Source organism: Mustela erminea, chromosome 9 (genome assembly GCF_009829155.1).
Source record: "Mustela erminea isolate mMusErm1 chromosome 9, mMusErm1.Pri, whole genome shotgun sequence".
Taxonomy (NCBI): domain Eukaryota; kingdom Metazoa; phylum Chordata; class Mammalia; order Carnivora; family Mustelidae; genus Mustela; species Mustela erminea.
The window spans coordinates 84,369,117-84,391,374 of record NC_045622.1 but is presented as its reverse complement, the minus strand read 5'-3'; the positions used below and the strand labels follow the sequence as shown (position 1 = coordinate 84,391,374).

Below are 22,258 nucleotides of genomic sequence, written 5' to 3'. Positions count from 1 at the left end.
GATCGAGCCCCGCATTGGGGTCCTGCTCAGCGGGAATCTTGCTTCTCCCTCTCCTACTCCCCTGTGTTCCCTTTCTCTCTGTCAAATAAATAAATAAAAGCTTTTAAAAAAAAATCCAGAAGAACATATAGTTTTGAAATGTCTAGGAAAATATTATATTCTCCTTTTTATTTATTTATAACAAGTATATCTACTCATTGTCAAAATAATCAATAGAAAAGTGCAGAATTAGAAAGTGCAATCCTTCCTTCAACGGTTCCTTCTCTGTCTCACTTGCTAGACTCCTCACTTTTAAGTCTGTTTATCTCCTAAAATTTTTTTCATTCAAATACTGTGTATGGGTGTGTTCACATCACTTTCTTCAGATTCACATATGTATTTTCTACAGATTTACATATGTATTTTTAAGAACACATATTGTTCTTCTAACTTGCCTTTTTAAAATTTTACAATGTATCATACATACCTTTCACTTCCACCCCCCCAGCTTTAAGAACCTGACAAATAAAAATTGTATATATTTGTGGTGTTGAACACACGGTGTTTTGATCTATGTGTACATTGTGAAAGGATTACCACAATCAAGCTATTTAACATATCACCTCATAGAGTTACTATTGTGGTGAGAAGATCTATTCTCTTTGCAAATTTCAAGAATGCAATACAGTACTACTAACTCTAGCCATCATGTTGTCCATTAGATCTCCAGAACTTATTCATCCTGCCATAGCTAAACCTTTGACCAACATCTTCCTGTTTCCTCCAAAGTCTGGCCTCTGATGACCCCATTCCAATCTCTGCTTTTATGCGTGCAACATCTTGAGACACCTCTCATTCTTTTTTTTTTTTTTTAAGATTTTATTTATTTATTTGACAGACAGAGATCACAAGTAGGCAGAGAGGCAAGCAGAGAGAGAGGGGGAAGCAGGGTTCCCACTGAACAGAGAGCCCGATGCGGGGCTCGATCCCAGGACCCCGAGATCATGACCCAAGCTGAAGGCAGAGGCCCTAACGCACTGAGCCAGCCAGGTGCCCCTCTTTTTTTTTTTTTTTTCTTAAGGATTTATTTATTTATATTAGAGAGAAAGCGTAAGCCAGCAGAGGGAGAAAGAGAGGGAGAGAAACCAACTCACCACTGAGCACGGAGCCAGATCCCCCAACCCGGAGATTATGACCTGAGTGGAAATCAAGAGTCAGACCCTCAATCAACTGAGCCACCCAGGCGTCCCCAAGACCTTTCACTCTTTTTAAAGCATGAGGAGAGTTTCGTTGTATGGATATGTCATAGTTGAGTTTACTCCCTTCCTACAGATGAAGATAGAGATTACTTCTGTTTTGCTTTTTTTTTTTTTTTTTTTTTTTTTTTTTTTTTTAGCTATTACAAATAATGCTTAGCCCTAGAAAACAATCTAGGGATAAATAGGCTAGGACAAACTTGGGAAAGAAAGATATAACAAAACCCTTACCAGTGAGCACCATGTGGGGCACCTGAGACAAGCAGGCCTTTCTCATCTCAGTTTAGTGCCTTGTTATTTCAGATCAAGAGCCAAAGAAAGAACCAGGCTGGAGGCAGGAGGGTGTGTGACGAGGTAAAGACAGGAAAAAAAAATGCACAGCAGCATTTCTGAGAAGTTGTTCAATTTGAACTACGTGTACATCTTAAAGAGAACTAAGTAGCAAGTGTGTAGGAACCCTGTGGAGAAACCACAGGACATGTAAGGAGCATTGTCTATGAAGCTCGGATTGATGGCATTTTAAGAAAGAAAATAACGGTGACAGTGAGAAAATGTTTGGGCGTTTAGTCTCTCATGTCAGTTCCCATAGAACAGGGGCTGGGTCTTCTTCCTCTGTAGCCTTGATACTTGGCATAATTCCTGAGAAGTAAAAGTGTTAATAAGATACTCGAAGAAAAGCAAAGGATACTACCCTCAGGAGGACCAAGTCTTTTGGACATGAGCCAGCAGAATCTACCTGAATGTAGATAAATCTTGATCTGTGACTTTAAAAAATTATTTTATAAAACGCTAAAACATTTAGCTTAAGCTGAGAAGCAAAAGATTTTAAAAACGGTGTCACTAAAAGCCTCTGTTAACTTAGTTTACAGAACATATATCTCTGTGTACTCTTGTGTTTCATTCATTGCCTGCTCAAAAATACATAACGAGTTAAGGTGTACCTGAATTGGTCATTGAATTTTTTTTTTTTAAAGATTTTATTTATTTATTTGACAGACGGAGATCACAAGTAGGCAGGGAGGCAAGCGGGGGTGGGGGTGTGTGCGGGGAAGCAGGCTCCCTGCTGAGAAGAGACCCTGATGCGGGGCTCAATCCCAGGACCCTGGGATCATGACTTGAGCCGAAGGCAGAGGCTTTAACCTACTGAGCCACCCAGGCGCCCCTGATCACTGAATTTTTTAAAATTATTTTTTAAACTTGATCATTTTTCTTGAACCTATCACTGAATTGTTTTGTGTCTAGTTGCCAGCTGTGTCAGTGGGCTGGTTTCTGCCTCTTGGCCTCAAGATTCATGTTCCTAAGTGAAGTAAAAAGGATCAAGTGACCCATGGCCTGTCTCCCGTCTTGTTAACAGAGAATTCAGGGAGATGTTTAAGACATAATCCTCTGTGTGATGGTCCTATTAACTGGCTAACTAGGGTCGAATCAACCGAAGTCTCAGATAACTAGATGTGTGTGTGTACATTCCTTATGATATTATTATGAAGAAAAGGCTAAGGGAAAGATAAGCAGACAGGGGCGCCTGGGTGGCTCAGTGGGTTAAGCCTCTGCCTTCAGCTCAGGTCATGATCTCAGGGTGCTGGGATCGAGCCTGGGATCAGGCTTTCTGCTGAGCAGAAAGCCTGCTTCCCCCTCTCTCTCTGCCTGCCTCTCTGCCTACTTGTGATCTCCGTCTGCCAAATAAATAAATAAAATCTTAAAAACAAAAAAAGAAAAATAAGCAGACAGATATGAAGGGATTCACTTTTTAAAAAAGAAAAGAGCGAGCTTAGACACCCTCACCGTCTACAACAGGGTCAGTAAATTACCAAAAATTTGCTAAAGGGAAGATTGTCAACCCTGTTCGCCATTGTTTGAATTCTCCAGAACGGTAACCCATACTCATCATAATGACCTCGACACACTAGGGGAAGAAAGACTCAATTGAACTGAGTAGCACTGCTCGTATTATATTCCAATTCTCCATATATTCATTCATTCAGTAAGCAGGAGCAGAAACAGTAGGTAATCAGGAAGACCACTCTCTAGTCATTCTGAATCAGCAGGATTGTTCTGTTGAGCTTTTTAATCACTTCTGTTCTCAATTCAACCTTGAATCCTCCCTCCCCACCTCGGCAGAAGCTCTAGTTCTTGTTGAGACATGCTTCAGAGGACTCTGCATAGTTTGTGGATAAAACTATCTGGTGGAGGGGCGCTTGGGTGGCTCAGTGAGTTAAAGTCTCTGCCTTCGGCTCAGGTCATAATCCCAGGGTCCTGGGATGGAGCCCCGCATCGGGCTCTCTGCTCAGCGGGGAGCCTACTTCCCCCTCTCTCTCTGCCCTGCTTCTCTGCCTACTTGTGATCTCTGTCTGTCAAATAAATAAATAAAATCTTTAAAAAAAAAAAAAAAAGAACTATCTGCTGGGAGGGACCCACCAGCCTTGTGAGAGGGAGGAATGATCTGTGTAGAAGGACATTTTTAGAACCGTCTTTTAGCAGTGTGACTCTGAGTGTGGAAAAATATACTGAGGGCTGCCATCTTGTGTTCTGGGTCTTCATTACTATATTGCTGTCTGACTCGGCTTCAGCTTCTTTATCATAAAAAAAAAAGAGTTCAGTTAGGTGATGGTGCCATGGAGATAAATACCTTCTACTAACACACGTAACAGGAATGTTGATAAAGCCACATCAAGATAAGTTTCTAAAATCTTAAAGATTTATGATTCTTTATAGAGATTTCCCCTCCCCCCTCCCCAGGAAATTCTAAGGGCACTTATCTTTTTTTTTTTTTTTAAGATTTTATTTATTTATTTGACAGAGATCACAAGTAGGCAGAGAGGCAGGCAGAGAGAGGAAGGGAAGCCGGCTCCCTGCTGAGCAGAGAGCCCGACATGGGGCTCAATCCCAGGACCCTGGGATCATGACCTGAGCCAAACGCTGAGGCTTTAACCCACTGAGCCACCGAGGCGCCCCTAAGGGCACTTATATTAGACACCAGTCCTAAGGGTATGTTCCCACCTCCCTCACCCCCCCCCCCCCCAATGAGGCATTCCTTATACTCAGGGATTCTGGAAAGAGCCTCTCCCTTCTAAATTAGATCAACTGTAAACCTTGTCTTTCCTGAAGGTCATGAGAGCCTGGAGTTTGTGTCGGGGACTCAGAGCTATAAACCTGACATATGGTCCTATGCCAGCAGTAACATTCTTATTGCTCTGCCCAAAAAATCTTTGTAGCTCCCTGAGCTCAGGGAGACCCACCTGCTTTAGCCCATCTGATGGTGAGGCCTATCTTCCTTCAGCCAACTTAGGGTCCCTCAAAGCGAAGTCCTTCACAGGGCTATTGATTGGGATTCCAAATTGAAGCTGATTTTGGCCTGGACTGAAGCCATCACCAATTTAGAGGAGTGAAGAAAGCCTCAGCTGCAGGTCTCTTAACCAGTCTCTGTGAGGCAGGTAATGTGTCATGACACCCTTTGGTAAAGATGAGTTTTCTGAACTGGCTCTGGAGTTCCTGGAATTGGTTCTCTAATCTGATTAGAGTTAAAGGCACTATTGACTGTATTTCCTGTAGCACTGATAGTCCGTGGTGTGTTGTGGAAATAGAGATACACAAAGCATCCGTGCTCCTAAGTTATTTAGGTGATCCTAAATATTGACAAAAGGCAATGTCCCGGGTGCCCACATAATATGCTTCTCCAAAGAAAATCCGTGGCTGGCTCTTATAGGAAAGAGTTATGCTCCCCTCGTTCCCTTTCCTATTACTACAGAGACTTATCGCTGACCTGAAGAATGTGGCTTTGGAAATGGTTGGTTTGGCTTTGTGGGTGGCTGAAAGCCCCTGGGGCTGGGAGCAGCAGCTTGGAGTAAGTGCACGCTGTGTCACTCGGCCAGAAGAGATCTCATGAGGCAACATGAAATGGTGTCTGTTTGGGTCATTTTTTTCTTTTCCTTGCCTCACTGTCCCATTTTTAAGACTTAACGTAATAAAAACAACCATGACAACAGTGATCATTCACATGGCCTTTAGTATGTGCCAGGCACAGAGCTCTCAGGCCGTAGCAGATTCTTTTTTTTTTTTTTTTTTTTTTTTTTCGTAGCAGATTCTTGTATTTCATTTTTACAATGACACGATGAGGTAGGTATTATTATTAACCCCATTTTACAGGTAGGAAAAAGGAGGCAAATCCAAATAGGTAATGGACAAGGAGCCAGGATTGGAAGCCAGGAAGTCTGGCTGCAGAGCCTAGGCTCTCGGTGCACTTGAATGACTCATTGGTCTGGTTTGTGTTGCAACCTCCCCAAGCCACTCAGTGTGCTATGATCTTGGACTGGACCCTAAAACTCTTCGAGCCTCTGCCTCTAAATCTTAATGGGGAATAAGAACAGCTTCGGTCCGATGCAATTGCTGTGAGCCCGAAGTCAGATGCAAAGGGCTCAGTCTGGGGCCTGTACATCATAAGGGCTCAGTAACTGGGCTTCGCGTTTACTAAGACACCAACATACCATGGGCACAGTCAGCTCAGCCCAGCTATGACATCAGTGATGGAAGGATACTGTGCTTGGTAGTGGGTAAGGGGGTGACTGCAACACCGTGGGACAGATAGCTCTGGACGCAAGAGTACCAGGCAGAGAGTAAGGACACTTGGGCAAAATGGGTGTGCTTCCAAAACAGCTTAGAAAAGTTTTGCTTTGGGAAAAAGATTTAGTGCGCCTTGTTCTAGAAAGGGGAGTCAAGTGACTAGGAGAGACTACAAATTGGTTCGGCTCCGTAGACAGACTGGCTGTCTCCCCTCCCTTCCACCCTGACACCAGTCACCTCTGATGTGGCACGAAGAGACTCTCCCCTGTAGAGATCCTCTGAGTCCCAATTAATGACCTACCCGAGGAAGCGTCTTGATTTCAGGAGGAGACACTGAGAAGTGAGGGAACGAAGCCCACATATGTCAGCCTGGGTTTGAGTTATGGGAGGTCACGGGTCAGCAGTCCAGGCTGGAGGCAGTTCGCTAAACTAACCAACGTAAAAGAGACCTGCAGGAAGGGAACAAAGAAAAATTGTATCAAAAATTAAAATTAGGGGTGCCTGGCTCAGTGGGTTAAAGCCTCTGCCTTTGGCTCAGGTCATGATCCCGGGGTCCTGGGATCGAGCCCCACATTGGACTCTCTGATCCGCAAGGAGCCTGCTTCCTTCTCTCCCTCTTTCTCTGCCTGCCTCTCTGCCTACTCGTGATCTCTGTCTGTCAAATAAATAAATAAAATATTTTTTTAAAAAAATTAAAATTAGGGGTGCCTGGGTGGCTCAGTGGGTTAAGCCTCTGCCTTCGGCTCAGGTCATGATCTCAGGGTCCTGGGATCTAGCTCCGCATCGGGCTCTCTGCTCGGCAGGGAGCCTGCTTCCTCCCTCTCTCTCTGCCTGCCTCTCTGCCTACTTGTAATCTCTGTCTGTCAAATAAATAAATAAAATCTTAAAAATTTAAATTTAAATATATCTGTGCAGTGGAATATTATCTGACCACAAAAAGCAGTGAAGTTCTGATGCATGCTACTTCAGGGATGAACCTTGAAAACATTATGCTGGGTGAAAGAAGCCAGGCACAATGGACTCTTTCTTGTATCCTGTTGTAGGATTCCATGCATAGGCACCCTTCATATACGTGGAATCATATAATGTGTGGAAAGGAGATTAGTTATTGCAGGGGAGGGAAAATGACCCGATGGGTGTGAGGTTTCCTTTTGGCTGATGAAAATGTCTGGAATCGTATAATGTTGATGGTTGCACAATACTGTGAATAAACTAAAAACACCACTGAATTGTGCGCTCAAGAAAGTAAAGTGATGTTTTATGTTAAATGAGTTTTATTCCAAATAAAAAATTAAGCAATAAATTCTCACATTCTAAAACAAAAATATCTAAAAGGTATGAAATAGTCATTGATGGACGTTTTGGTGTTTTGCAGATTTTGGCTAAGGCGAATAAAGCTGTTATGAATACTCCTGTTCGGGTTCTTTCATTTCTGGGGGATACGTGCCCAGGGGTTAATTGCTGGGTCATATGGAAAGTCTATGTTCAGTTTTTTAAGAAATTGCCAACCTGTTCTCCAAAGTCACTGTACGATTTTACGTTCCCACCAGCCACGTACGAGAGATCTGGTTTCTCTGATTCCCTGTGAGCATTTGGCATTGTCACTATTTTCACTTTAGCTCTCTCAGTAGGTGTGTTGTGGTATCTGGTCATGGTCAAACGCATTCCTCTCATGGCTGGTAACGTTGAAGACCTTTTCTCGAGCTTTTTTGCCCTCCGTATGCCCTCTTCAATGACATGTCTCTTATAGGCTGCCCATTTTCTAATTCAATTCTTTGTTTTTACTCTCAACCTTCGAGCATTCTTTGTATGTTCTAGGTACAAATCCTTTGTCAGACGTGTGGTTTGCAAATAGTATTTTCTCCCAGTCCACGGCTTGTCTTTTCGTCCTCTTTACATAGTCTTTCACACAGCAAAAGCTTTGAATTCTTCTGAAGTGTAATTTATACCTTTTTTTGATGGATTGTGATTTTTGGTGTCGGGTCTAAGACTCTTCATCGAGCCTGAGACTTACTTTTTGAAAGAACATTTTTTTTTTCCTAAGTCTAAAAAGACATACCTATTGTAGACCATTTGGAATAGAAAGAAAAGCTCAATGGAGAAAGTTAAAATCACTAATAAAGTCAGCATCCAGAAATATGTTTGGTATTAGATACCAGGACTCACAACTTAATAAAAATGTCACCTCCTTTATAATGGGAAAACAGAACCCTCCAAGAGTAAACTGCTCTATTGAGTACCAACCCGAGTGCTCAGGAAAGGTGCTTCTCTTAATGCCAAGATCAGCTGTGGGAGTTGCCATTCAGAAAAGGCTAAGAACTACTGACCCAAACAGTGAAACTCATGTTTATGAACCACAGCTGTTAGTCACACACTGTAATTGCTCCACCAGATAAAGAAGCTATTTAGGAGAGCAGGTTGCTATAGCTGAAAAGAAACAGAAAATAGACTTTAGGAAATCACAGGATGGTAACTAAGGGGAATGTCAGGTTTGAAGGTGGAACAGATCTCTGGGTATTCACCCACCTGCGCCAGGCTGATCTTGCACGAGGAGGACCAGCACTGGCTGATGTTCTGTTTTGTTGGAGGGAAACCGGTGGAGGTTCTCTTTTTCAAGTCCTGGTAGGTGGGGGCCTCTGATGGCTAGAATCCTCCAGCGGGCCCGCTTCTGGGCACCTGGAGCTTTGCCTCTTGCCTCGCCCCCTCCCCTGCCCGACATGGTGATGACGCAGTAACAGTTGTGATCAGAGCGGGAACTCCCAACAGTACTCACCCCTACTCTCACCCCACCCCCTCCACACAACAGATGTGAGCAAATCTTCAAACTAAGCATTAGACGGATTTCAGAGGCATTGCGCCCTATGCATCACCACCAACCTCCCGAGAAATTGATATTTTATGAAAGGGCATTTTGTGGGGCTTCTAGGTGCCTCAGTCAGTTAAGCCTCTGACTCTTGGTTTTGGTGCAAGTTAGGATCTCAGGATGAGGAGATCGAGCCCTGGGGCTCCCTGTTGAGCAGGGAGTCTGCTTCCCCTCTTTCTCCTCCTGCCCCTCTCCCATGCACCTGCTTTTTCTCTCTCTCAAGTAAATAAATAAATCTAAGAAAGAAAGAAAGAACAGTTTAAGAGAAACTTGCTGTTTAAATTGTTCAGTGACATTAGGAAACAACCCTGAATGTGATTTGGTCAGCCTAGATTTTCAAACATTTTCAAACATCTAGTTTATACTCATTGAGTCTGCTTGAGTTTCTCTCTCCTTCACCCTCTGCCCCTTCCCCCAGTAAATAAATAAATATTATTAAAAATGTAGATTAATGTAGATTAAAAGTTAATTTTACAGTGAAAATTGCAACCTAAATGTCCACTAATTTCAATTATGATAGACCCATACAAAAGGTCGGCATTTACGGTCATGGAAAGGTGCCTACATATATTGAGTTTCTAGTTTTTAAAGGTCAATTATAAATTAACAATAGAATTTGATTCTATTTTTAAAAAGGCGTTGAGAAAGAAATATAACAAGATATTATCAGTTGTAATCTCTGGATGGTTAAGTTATAGAGAATTTAATTTCCTTTTTATTTTTTCTTGAGTTTTCTAAATCTAATTGCACTGAAATTATATCGCATTAAGAATCGGGAAGAAAGAAAACTAATTCCCAACAATGGTCATAGGGTCGCCGTGTTAAACAGAACTATACATCTAGTTCACAATTGTATTTACTCGTTTTATAAGGTAAGGTATAAAAACTCATATTTTAAAATATTCAAAAGGGACAAGGAGTATAAATAAAGTGAAAAATAAGAATGCTCTTGTGAATCTCGTGTAATTATTATCAACAAAAATATATATATATTGAAAGCAGAAACTGAATAGTGAGCAGATCTGAAATGCGGAAGCTAGTGTGAAGAGGGATGAGACAACCTTGAAGACAAGCGAGCGAAATTTACCAGCCTCCTGCCAGCCACCCCTCAGCCCACTCCCAGACATCCCCTCATAATCACATTGCCCTTCTAATAAGGGAAATCACCTTCTTTATACTCTGAGCACGTGGGTTCCAACGGACATGGACACCTAGTCAGGCATGCAAATTAGCCTGGACCCTAAAACCCAAATGAATCAAGTCAGATTCAAATTACATTACACATTTGGGTGATAAGTCACAGAAGCAGCAGGCACTGCTCCTGGGTGTGTGGAAGGCTTTTCCTCTCTCCTGGGCCCTCTCACCCACAATTTGTTTATTTAAGAATTGACTCCCCAACCTCCAGGCTTTGACTTCAATGTCAGTTGCTCAGAGAAGAGAAAAATTGGCTTGGTGAAATTGGCCCAGCCCCTTGCTTTGTTCTCCATCATCAGCCCTGATCATATCCTGGGGAGCACTTACTACAATTTGTGATTTTTAATGTTATGTTTTTATACCTGATCCCTACCTTCTCTTTCTCCCCAGACTGTAAACGTCATAAGGGCTGGGACCGTATGTGTGTGTGTGTGTGTGTGTGTGTGTGTGTGTGTGTAAAATCTGGCTTTGTTTAGACATCTTTTATTTTAGCCGATGATAGGCATTTAATAAATATAGTGTAAATAAGATGGAAAATTTTACAAGTCCATTTTTGGGAAGAAATTCTAATTGCATTAATGTTTTAGATAAGAGTGACGCTTGAATGATAGGTCCATTTATTCCTTCGTTTATTCTTTCACCCATTCAATTAACAAACTTCTATTAAGAGCCTACTATTTGCAAGACTCTGTGCAAGGTGCTGGGGATAGGAGCACTTACCCAGGAAGACAGATAGAAAGAGGCCAATATGATCTAGGCAGACATAAGCTATGATCTGGGTGATCTAGGGTTTTAGGGGAGCATGGAGCTGGCTATTTCTGAACTTTAAGAACTGCCACTGTTTTCTTCTCTACCCATCATCCTGTGACATCCATTGAAACCCCACAATCTCCTACCCAACATATTGACTTGGGTCACCTGTATACCTGCCTCTTTGTAGAGAAAAGATAATCATCAACTTTTAAAACAGAAAAAGTATCAGGAAGTGACACCATAGCAAACAAATAAGAAACCAGAGGCATAGTTTGAAAAGCTGTCTCTGCAGAGTCGGGTTTTCTAGATTGTCCTCTCTCTCTCTCTCTTCTTCTTCCCTCCATGCTTCCCCCGGCCCTCCTTCTCACTGTTCTGTCTCACACACGGCTCAGACACAAGACACGGAGAAACAAATGTTTTCTGACTCGATGACTTCATTGGATTAGTGCTCCTTTGAAAGTGATATTGTTACAGCCATAACGTGTTTATGTGTAACACAGACATCTTTATGTATAACACAGACGTGTCTGCGTGGGGAACATTAACATCCTGGCCTTGTCATTTAGCGAGGTAGGAAGTTCAGCCTAGGACTATAGATCCCCAAAGCTTTGGGGAATCTTGATACAGGAGGAGGGAGCTGGAGAGAAGAGGGGAGATTTCTTCAAGGATTATTTCTCTTTTTTTCCCTAACTCTCGTGGGCTTAACTCCTACTCTCTGAGAAACAATCCTCTTCCAACACAGCTGGGATGGTTGTCAGGCAGAAGTATACTTACTGAGGATAGCAGTGGTCCAAGAAAGGGTCAAGCAATTAGAAGATACTGGTAAATCACAGACACATCACAATGCGAGTTCCATTTTATAATAACCTGATGGCAAAACATTTATTTCAGACCCTGACACACCATCCCAAAAGAAACAAATTAGAGGGAGTGTTTTCTCAAATATTTTCTTTATATATCAAAATACATCCTAGAAATGATTTTTTTATTATCACATTTTAAAGGTCTTTATTCTTCATAAATTATGAAAGTAATCCAGGCTTACTATAACAAAATCAAACAATGCAAAAGTATATAAATGAAAAGTTCGTCTAGCCTCTCCTCTATCACATTCCCCAGAGCAGCAGTGCCCATTAGAAATATCATGTGAGGGCGCCTGGGTGGCTCAGTGGGTTAAGCCACTGCCTTCAGCTCTGGTCATGATCTCAGAGTCCTGGGATCGAGTCCCGCATCGGGCTCTCTGCTCAGCAGGGAGCCTGCTTCCCTCACTCTCTCTGCCTGCCTCTCCATCTACTTGTGATTTCTCTCTGTCAAATGAATAAATAAAATCTTAAAAAAAAAAAAAGAAATATCATGTGAGCTATATATGTAATTTGAAGTTTTCTAGTAGCCACGTTAAAAAAAAGTAGAAAAGGTACAGGTGAGATTAATTTTAATTATATCTTTTATTTAATGTAATGTATCCCAACTCATTTTACTTCAATATGTAATCAATATTATCAAATTATTAATAAAATAGAAAATTATTATTGAGATATTTACCACTTTTGAGTACTAGGCCTTCTAAATCTGATGTGTATTTTACACTTACAATACATCTCAATGGATGCTATATTCTCATTAAAAATACTTGATATGTATTTAGATCTCCTAAAACATACAGTTGAAGGACAGGTTTTAAATTAAATATGAAGTAATTAAAATTAAATAAAATTTTAAGACCCAATTCCTCGGTCACACCAGCCACACTGTGAGTACTCAGTAGTTACGTGAGGCTACCAGATTGAACTGTACAGCCCTAGAGCAAACCACTATTACTTTTGGTGTGGAACCTTCTCAAACTTTTCTCTATGCATATATAATTAAATATAATGCATATGCATATATAATTAAATATAAAATATGTTATACATACCTGGATTTCATTTCAGAGAAAAACATAATCAAGCTGTATATATTTTACTCAACAATTTAACTTTTTCACTTTAAGATATATTTTGGATATTTTTATTATATATTATTATAAAAATATACTAAAGTATTATCTATTTTTTATTCTTTATTACAGCTGTGTAGCACATTTATTTAACCACTTTCCTTCTAGTGGACACATAAGCTGTTGCTGATACGTTGCAGTTATAAACATCCAAGTTTGCAAACTTTTGCTAGTATTTCCACAGGATATACCCCAAGAATTGTCCCCTATAAGCCAAAGAGTATGCCCATTAAAACATTTGAAAGCTAATGCCCTCCCAAACACTTGGGCCAAATTTTATCCTACCCTTGTGGCTGGCATTCCTTTCCAGCATCTGTTGATGCTCCAAATGTCAGAATCCTAAAACAAATCTTATAGTCATCTAGTCCAGTCCCTTTATCTCCTGGACAGGAAAACCAAACCTAAGCTGTGGGAAAAGGCCAAACGGTATGTTTGTGGCTAAGCTAGAACTTGAGCAGCTTTTAGGTTCTTGCCCTGTCTCACCGGGCACGGTGGAGCTGAGCAGAGTGTCTAGAAGCATCCTGGGGAAGGGCATCCCTCCTTGGATGCAGCCTGCTGCCCCTCGCTCCTGCCCTTTGCTGTTAACAGTTAGCACTGGCTTAGATCAGCAGGCCCTTCAATAGAGCGTCGCACTGCGCCCCAGTGAATAAGGAGCAGGAGGCATGTGTATCCAACATTAAATTCAATCTGCTCAGATGCTTGCTACAATTTCAAAGTATGCCTTTCCTGCCTTTCTTCTGCTAAACACAGCCAAATCATGGACCCAGGCAGAAGGAAAAAAATAGGTATTTTGTTTCATGCAGAAATAAACTCCACTATTCAGCAGTTCCTGGTGGGCCACGGCTCAGAAACATTCCACCTTTAACAGGGTCTCTTTGGGAGGACAGTGGCAGAAGGGCATAGAGGTTCTTTTGGAGGAAAGTGGCTCCCTTTAACTACCCTCCAGCCAGTGAGGCCCCATGAGATACTAGGGGCAACTCACGTGCCAGTGAGATGGTTTCCTCCTGAGGACCGCAGACCTCCCTTCGACTCCCGGCAGCTTTACAGAACCCAGGCACACAAGAGCTATCTTGTAGAATCCTCGTGGGTAAGCTCTGGGCTTACTCATTGGTGCCAAGTCGGGGTTTGGACACCATATGTCCCAACTCGACCTCCAGAATGTTTCCCTCTTCCCCATCAGTCAGTCTGCTGGCCCCGTCCCGTACCCTGCACAGCCCCAAAGGGCTTCGTTCTCTTTTCTCCACCTGCTGCCTACACCCCCCAGCCCAAATGTATCACAGGCATTAAAAATTAAAAAGTATCTCTTATGCTATCCATTTATTTCTCTTTCTAAAAATCAATTCAGACCTTTTAATTCTATTTATTTTTTTCTTTTTCTGTTGTCTTACACTCCCTCTTTCTGGCCAATCATGATGTCTTCTTGACATAGTGGCAACAAAAAGCCAAAATTCAGGTAGAGGAAGTCTCCTTGTTTTCCGTTACATTTTGCCAAATAGTTTATGCCTCTATACTTGGTGTCTCCTTTGGCTCTTTATTTTATTTTATTTTTTTGATTTTTATTTTTATGGTGTTCCTTTGTTACGGGAAGAAAGAAAAGAGTACCACACTAGGAAAAGCTAGGCGGCAGGGGAGGTCACAAACAAAATAAGGATTTATGTCATGCTTTAATTAGCATGTCATCATAAGGTTTTGGACTTTGTCATCCTTGAAATTTAAAAAAAGTTTTTCTTAAGATTTTATTTATTTATTTGACAGACAGAGATCACAAGTAGGCAGAGAGAGGGGGAAGCACTCTCCCAGCTGAGCAGAGAGCCCAGTTAATGCAGGGCTCCATCCCAGGACTCTGGGATGATGACCTGAGCTGAAGGCAGAGGCTTTAACTCACTGAGTCACCCACGTGCCCCTTTCCTTGACATTTCTTTACCCCCAGAGGCAATTCATTGCCAAGCCCGTTGATTTTACTTCTGCAGTATTGTGAAGTCCCCTCACTTGTTTCCATTTCGACCATCCTCACCCCGATTCTGTCTTCTCCCAGTTAAAGCCTGTCCACTTGCCCTCACTCTTACTTGTCTAGTGTGTGTCCCACACTGTAGACAGTAGGTCCCCAAAGGACTTTTATTTTTATTTTTTATTTTTTTCCAAAGGACTTTTAAACCTCAGGTAAATTCTGTAGACAATAACAATAGCAGTCATTATCCCCATTGTTAAAATCGGGGCACTTCCTGGCCATGCATGAGTTTTCATGCTTTGATACCTTAGTCACTTATTCTTCATGATCTTGGAGGTAGATAGTATTATCTTCAAGATAAAGAAATTGAAGCCTGGGGATGTATGTAATTTGCTCGAGGAGACACAGCAACTATGGGGCGGAACCAACTTTGGAGCCCAAATCTAGAAGACTTATTAAGAAATATCCACATAATGAGGGCACCTGGGTGGCTCAGTGGGTTAAGCCTCTGCCTTTGGCTCAGGTCATGATCTCAGGGTCCTGGGATCGAGCCTCGCATCGGGCTCTCTGCTCAGCAGGGAGCCTGCTTCCCCCTCTCTCTCTGCCTGCCTCTCTGCCTACTTGTGGTCTCTGTCTATCAAATAAATAAAAATAAAAATCTTTAAGAAATGTCCACATAACGAATATTTACACATACAGCGGTGCCGGCGGAGTCACACTGGTGTGTAAGGTGTTGCACAGACCCCGCAGGATGCAAAGTGAGCTACATCCAGTCACTGGCTGATTGGGAAGCGCTGCCTGGACTGCTGGGTTGAGAAACACTGTGGGCCCTAGCGGGAAACTGAGAGATCAAAGATGTCTGTCCTGGGACAGGTCCCAGGGGAGTGGGGAATGCATTTTTTCCCTAATGCAGGTGTAGAAATGATCACAAATTTAGTTGTCTGAAACAAAACAAATTTATTATCTTATGAGCATCAGAAGTTCCCAGTGGGTCTTCCTGGACTAAAACCAAAGTACTGGCAGGGCTGCCTTCCTTTCTGGCAGCTCTAGGGGAGGACCCATTCCTCACCTTTTCCAGCCTCCGGAGGCTGCCCTCCTTCCTTGGCTTGTGGCCTCAACCAGGAGTAGTGTTGCTCACTCTGCTTTGGTCCTTCTATCTCCTTCTAGGACTTGGACCCTCCTGCCTCCTTCTTTCACGATATTCCAGGATGATCTCCCATCTTAAGAGCCTTGACTTACACACATCTGCACAGTCTCTTTTGCCATAGGAGGTAATGTGTCCACAGGTTCCGGGGATTAGGATGTGGACATTTCGGGGATGCCATTCATTATTCTGCCTTCCACAGGGACCTGAGTCTTACTTGCTTTTCGATCTTTCAAGTCTGCCACACGATAGGTATGCAAACGTTGGATGAGTGAATAAATGAAAGCATTGATTAAAAAGAAAAACAAAACCCCAGAATAATAGAGTATCTGTCTCAAGAATGTAAGGAAGTGCTACCATTTTTAACATGGAAATCTGGGTGGGGGAGAGAGGGAGAAGATCATTTTCCTAATCTTAATTCCCACAGTGTGGGCAATGTGAAAGTTAATGCTAGTGCCTGAGGTTACTATTAAGCAGTGCTGAATGAATTTTTGGTTTGCCAGTTGCCTTTATCCATCTGGGCTGCTATCACTAATTACCACAGACTGGGGGGCATATGAACAAAAGAAATTTCCCCCAGTTCTGGAGGCTGGGGGTATAAGATCCAGATGCCAACATGGTCAGATTCTGGGAGAGCCCCCTTCCCCCTTGAAATTGTCCAACTTCCCATAGTATCTTCATAGGGAGCTAGCTAAGGGTGTCTTCTCATAACTAATCTCTGCCATTTTAACCTGATGACCTCCCAAAGGCCCCATCACCTAATACCATCACACTGGGGATCAAGATTTTGACATATGAATTTGGGGGAGGGGAACACAAACATTTAGTCCATAACATCAGTCTTTTCTGGATACCACCATCTTCTAAATGCAGCAGAAGACAGAGATCTGATAAGAACAAAACTATGTAGAATCCTCTTTCTTCTACAAAAGATGGTGGGAAGGAGGAATGAGTTGTTAGCTCAGCCTCAGCCACCATCCTCTGTGGGGAGAAAGCCTCTCCTCTCCCAGCTGTAGCAGTTGTGTTTGGAGAGACTCTACAAACCACATACAAATTCTGGTCTTTCAGGAGTTCCCACTCTGCTCAGAATTTAGCTCAAGACCCTTAGTAGGATTTACAAGGTCGCACCTACTCTGACTCTTGCCTACTCTCCAGCCTTGCCTTCACTCTCCCCTCTCCAGCCATGCCTCCAAAGCCAACTCCTTCTGCCTCAGGACCTTTGGACACTCCATCTCCCCAACTTTGGAATACTCCTGTTATCTTCTCTTGCCCAAATAGTTCCTGCTTGGGCTTGGCCTAAAATCTTACCCTGAAAGACATTTTCTTTAACCTGGAAATCTAAATCCATGGTCTTTCCCCACGCAGGTCATAAAAAAAGTGGCACAGAGTCAGGAACTCGGGGCCTGGACTCACCCAGCTTGACACTATATTCTGAGCCCACTGCTCATTAGCTGTGTGGCCTTGAGCAAAACAGAGAGAACATCACGCCTTTATTTCTTCATCTTTAAAAAGGGGCTAATAATAGCATCTGTTGCTGAGATTGGTATGAGGATTAAATGAGATAATCCATGTAGAGAGCTTGGAAGAGTCCCTGTACTATTAGCATAAGCTAGTATTCTCCTTTCTAGCATTTATCCAAATTGTAATTACAAAATTATTTTTATTCTTTTTTGTTTAACATCTGTTTGTCTACATGCTGTAGGTCATAGGGCGGCAAGGCAGTGTCTTCCTTGCTCTCCACTGTACTTGCAGTGCCTAGCCTGCTGCCGGCCATGCCATGGCACAGGCTCTCCATAGACATTTCTGGAAAGAATGGATGAACATATTACTTATTCTTGGGTTGGGCCCCCTAACGGAGTGTCACCTTGTCAGAAAGTAGTTGCAGTTATTAAAGAACATTGCACATTTTTGATGGTCAGATCCTGGGCTGATGAACAGCCTCAAGTTCTATGTGACATTGACCATCTCTTCCTTTCTGGGGCTCGTTCTCACACAGGGCCTTGTGATGCTCATTGCCAGGCAGATTTATGAAACATCTCAACAGACGCTTACATTCCATATGTTACAATTTACACATTCCTGCTGGGGTCAAGGTGGGGAAAGGCATGCGTGCTAATAGCTGCATTTCTCTCATGAACTTTCACATAAACCCTCTTCCCGGCTCCTTTTACTGATACGTTATAATATACTTTTATAAACATTTTTTTCAAGGTCATGAATGAATGCTTCCTAATTTCCCTTTTTAGAGGACTCCAAGTCTAGAAAGGGCAACTAGAGCTTTCTCAGCCTAGCCCCTTCCCAAGGCCAGAACTCTATCTGAACTATTCTAGCAGATCTCCAAAGAAACAGGACAATAACATTTTTCAGTGAGTTGCATAAGCTCCCATTGTTCTTCCCTTGGTTTCAAAGATACTATGGCTACACGTGTTAATTTTGGTTTAAATATTTTATTTATTTATTTGAGAGTGAGACAGATTTTTATTTATTTATTATTATTATTAGTTATTATTTATTTATTTGAGAGAGCGAAAGACAACACCCAACCGGGGGGAGGGGAGAAGCAGAGGGAGATGGAGAAGCAGGCCCCTCAGACAAAAGTGGGGCTCGATCCTAGTGCTCCGGGATCATGACCTGAGCTGAAGGCAGATGCTTAGCCGACTGAGCCACCCAGGCCCTCCATACGTGTTAATTGTGTAATATTACTCTAATTACACTTGAGGTCCTAGAAAAAGTGCCCTTTTGCCAGAAAACATCCAACAAAATTGCTGAATCTGAATGGCCAGTGTTAAGCCTGTTCGTCATGTCAGTGGAAACCTCCCACAGAGAGTTCGCTGCTTGGCAAGAAGCTAGGCCAACATCAGGCTTCCTGTGCCTTCGTTTGCTTTCTGACCTGAATTGTCAGTCAAGCTCTATCTTTGTTCCATTTGTCAAAACACCATTGTTCTTTCTCCTCCCTGTGGCATTTTCATTTCTATTGTTAAAAAAAGCAGAAATCAGTACAGCCTTGGGTTGATGGAAGCAGGTCTTATTGACTGGGCAGCCTAGTCTGTGGCCAAGAGCCAGCCTCTACCTTTGTGCTCAGCAGACCATGGAAAGCATCTCGGGCCAACCAACTTTGGCTCCATCAGAATACAACCCACGAAAGAATTTCTGTCACCCATTGTTCTGTGCTGGGGCAATAGCTTTTTGGATGTTGGTTTCCACAACAAGGTAATCTCCCAGGTATGATATCTTCATGTAAAATATTAAGCTGATTAAAAATAAAGCGTGTCATTTTTCTAAGAGAAATGTCTGTTAAGTCTGCATTTCAGAGTCCCTGGACCCAAGTTGTTGAAAAGACAGAGACTGTTTAGTGCTAACCTAGGTTGATCTTATTCAACAGCAATTTCATGTGAGGATAGGATAACACATTTTTAGATGCTGAATAGAAATACTATAATTTTGGATACTCTCACTATCATGACTTTTTTCTCCCCACGATTTTTAAAAAGTTTTTATTTGTTTATTTCACACAGAGAGAGAGAGAGAAGAAGTAGACAGGCAGAGAGAGAGGGGGCAGCAGGCTTCCCACTGAGCAGAGAGCCCAATGCAGAGCCCGATCCTAGGACCCTAAGATCATGACCTGAGCCGAAGGCAGAGGCTTAACCCACTGAGTCACCCAGGTACCCCTCACTATTTTAAACAGATTTTAAAATTCAGTACCTCTATTAGATTGGGCTCTAAATGTTCCTTAAGGGAGAAAAATGGATAGGTAATTCCTTTTTCTGTCATTCCAGAATAGTTGTTGGAACTATTTAATTAATAGATCAATTCTTTTTTTTTTTTTTTGAGATTTTATTTATTTATTTGACAGAGAGAGAGAGAGATCACAAGCAGGCAGGCAGAGAGAGAGGAGGAAGCAGGCTCCCTGCTGAGCAGAGAGCCTGATGTGGGGCTCAATCCCAGGACCCTGAGATCATGACCTGAGCTGAAGGCAGAGGTTCAGCCCGCTGAGCCACCCAGGTGCCCTTAGAACAATTCATTTTAACAAGGCTTATTGGGAATCCAACTGGGCAGTTCAGGGGACTCCTGAAGATCCTGCAAACTTCCAAGAAAGGAAAGCTAATTCATATATGGGCTCAGAAATCGGAATGGCTCTTTATTTCTGAAAAGTAATGCTGGAAACTAAAAGGCAAAGAACAATGTCTTCAAAATTCCAAGAGAAAATGATTTCCAATCTATAGCTGTATAGCCAGCTAAAGATCAATCAAGCAAAGGTTAGGATAAAGGCATTTTCAGACACACAAGCCCTGTCCAAGTCCATTTCCACCTTTCTTCACCCTGCTCTGGGCTACCCGAGGCTGACCTATATGGATTGCCCCAATGGGTTCCCTTGCCTTCCACGTCTGGTAGGATTTGGTCAATGGGAACATACTGGCAGAGTTTGGAGGGAGTCTGTCATTTTCCACCTGTGGGACTTAAGGCAAATGGCAAGCTCTCTATGCCTCATATGTACACCGAGGATATTTATATGACTTTTCTCTGAGAGTTTCTGTAAGGATAAAATGAAATAATCTAAGAAAATATGTATCGCAGTGTCAGTCATTCAACAAACACTCAATAAAAGTGGCGATTGTTACTTTTATCCTCGTGCCATGGTTAGCCTGCCAAGACCCGCCCACTCTTCAAAGAAGCCAAATAACCCAAATGGCAGGAATGCCACCGTCATAAGCCTCAGAGCTTCACTTGTGAATCCAGAAGGGTTGCAAAAAAAACCCTGAAAAAGTAAGAAACTCAACCAAGCGGGGAAGCTTCATGCTCAGCCCCTGGAGCATGGTTTAGGCTGAGAGCATGTTTTTTTGGGTTGGACCCCAGCGGGTGTGGATATCCTCTGGCAGCTGGCTCCAAGTTCTACCACAGCCCTCCATTCATGTTCATGGTGATCTCTGCCAGAGATAAAGGGAAAACTGGAAACAAGATGCATTTCTGAGATGCGTTGTGATCCCAGATACCTGACTGAGGACCCATGGCTGTCTTCCTCAGGCACTCAGCCAGCCAGAGCTGTCTTGGCTTTTGAGCACATGACTCCTCGCCTGCATGAAAAGCTCCAGAAAGTCAACATTGGTGGAGCCCTGTCTTTTCATGTAACTGGAAAGTGCCGCTTTGCCCCTATGAAGCCATTCTCCTTTTTAAATTGGCCATATTCCTTTAGCTCACGACTTCAGGATTGTTCGTGTGAGTGGGGGTGAGGAAGAGAGAGAGACGTAAGCAGAAGTTGCTCTTGTGGGAAGAAGTACAAGTGCGAAAGGCTCCGCTCAGTAAACATCAGGAACGTTTGTGTGCAGACATGTGTGAACATCTATACATACGTATGAACTTGGGTTTATAAAGACACATTTTCTTCTTCCTGTGACCATCAGAAATGGCCTAGCTCCAAGATCTTTTGAGAGCCACCTTGTCGAAAACCTGAGTGGACCTTTCAATAGAGCTTCCTCCTGCTTTATCTAGATGCAAGACTGTGTGCTTGTCCATTCCATCTGTCCTCTCTATTCGATCCCGGCATGTGAAAATTCAGGTTTGAAGAGAGGCAGAGAGAGGTAGAGAGAGGGGGGATCATTTAGAAGGAGGAAACATCGCCTTGGGATGCCTCGAAATAGCAAATCCTTTCTGTAACTCCCCCACAGTGTGTTGTCACTGTTATTCACTGTATTTAACAACAAAAAAATTAATTTCAGGGACATAGCTATTGTAGGAAGGAGGCTATGCCAGAATTCGGTACAAACAGGAAGGGGGTGGGTCGGACTTCGGTTGACAGTGTGTGGTAGAAACAGATTCCGTGGCAAAAGTCATTTAATTTTACTTTGGCTTACGGATCTTGTCAAAATTGGGCTGGACGGTTAAAGACCGTTCAGTCGGATTCTGAGAATAAGCTACGCCAAGGACTGCTGCGGAAGTGGATTCCCAATGTCCACTCACTCCACTTCCTTCCAGACTTCTGATGCCTCACCGTACACAGCGATGGCTTCAGCTCTGGCTGCCTGTGGTTCTCCACGGTCAACAGCTCAAACCTCGTAGCATTGATTCCCTCATCTCAGAAATGGTGATCATAACCGTTCATTAAGGCAGTTGTTATGAGCAGTAGAGAGCACGTATGAGAGAGCCCAGCCACTCAGTAAATGATGGCTAATAACAGTAACAACAACAACAACACTAATAATAATGATAATAGCTATTATTGTGAAAAGAAGGAGAAGGAGACAAGGAGGAGGAAAGCCAATTCTAATTACAGAAAGAAGCTACCCCACAGGGTCACCTGGGTAGCATAAGAGCGATTTTATAGTACATTTTGAGAAATCATATTTAACGTTCTCTTCAATAAGCTTGCTCATCTTCCTGATGGAGTTGTTCTTTGTTTCTAAGTTTCAGCGTTTTCTTGTTTTTAAGTACACAATATTTTAGGTCTGACGTCAAAAAGTGCATCGTCTGTTTTTATCTTTTTCAGCCTCATCCACATCCTTGGTTACTGTTGCCGGGTATCCCGGGGTCACCCAAAGTACTTTTGTTCTAGAGATCTTTCAAAGGAAGCCAA

The 22,258-nt window shown here is 42.6% G+C and overlaps 1 long non-coding RNA gene across 1 annotated transcript in view; it reads right to left on the bottom strand.

Annotated features, from left to right (window-relative positions):
* LOC116598575 overlaps positions 1-22,258 on the bottom strand; it is a 128,345-nt gene that overhangs the window by 92,746 nt on the left and 13,341 nt on the right. Inside the window, exon 2 of the long non-coding RNA XR_004289105.1 lies at positions 6,094-6,241. This is a non-coding gene — a long non-coding RNA (uncharacterized LOC116598575). The remainder of the gene's footprint in view (positions 1-6,093; positions 6,242-22,258) is intronic.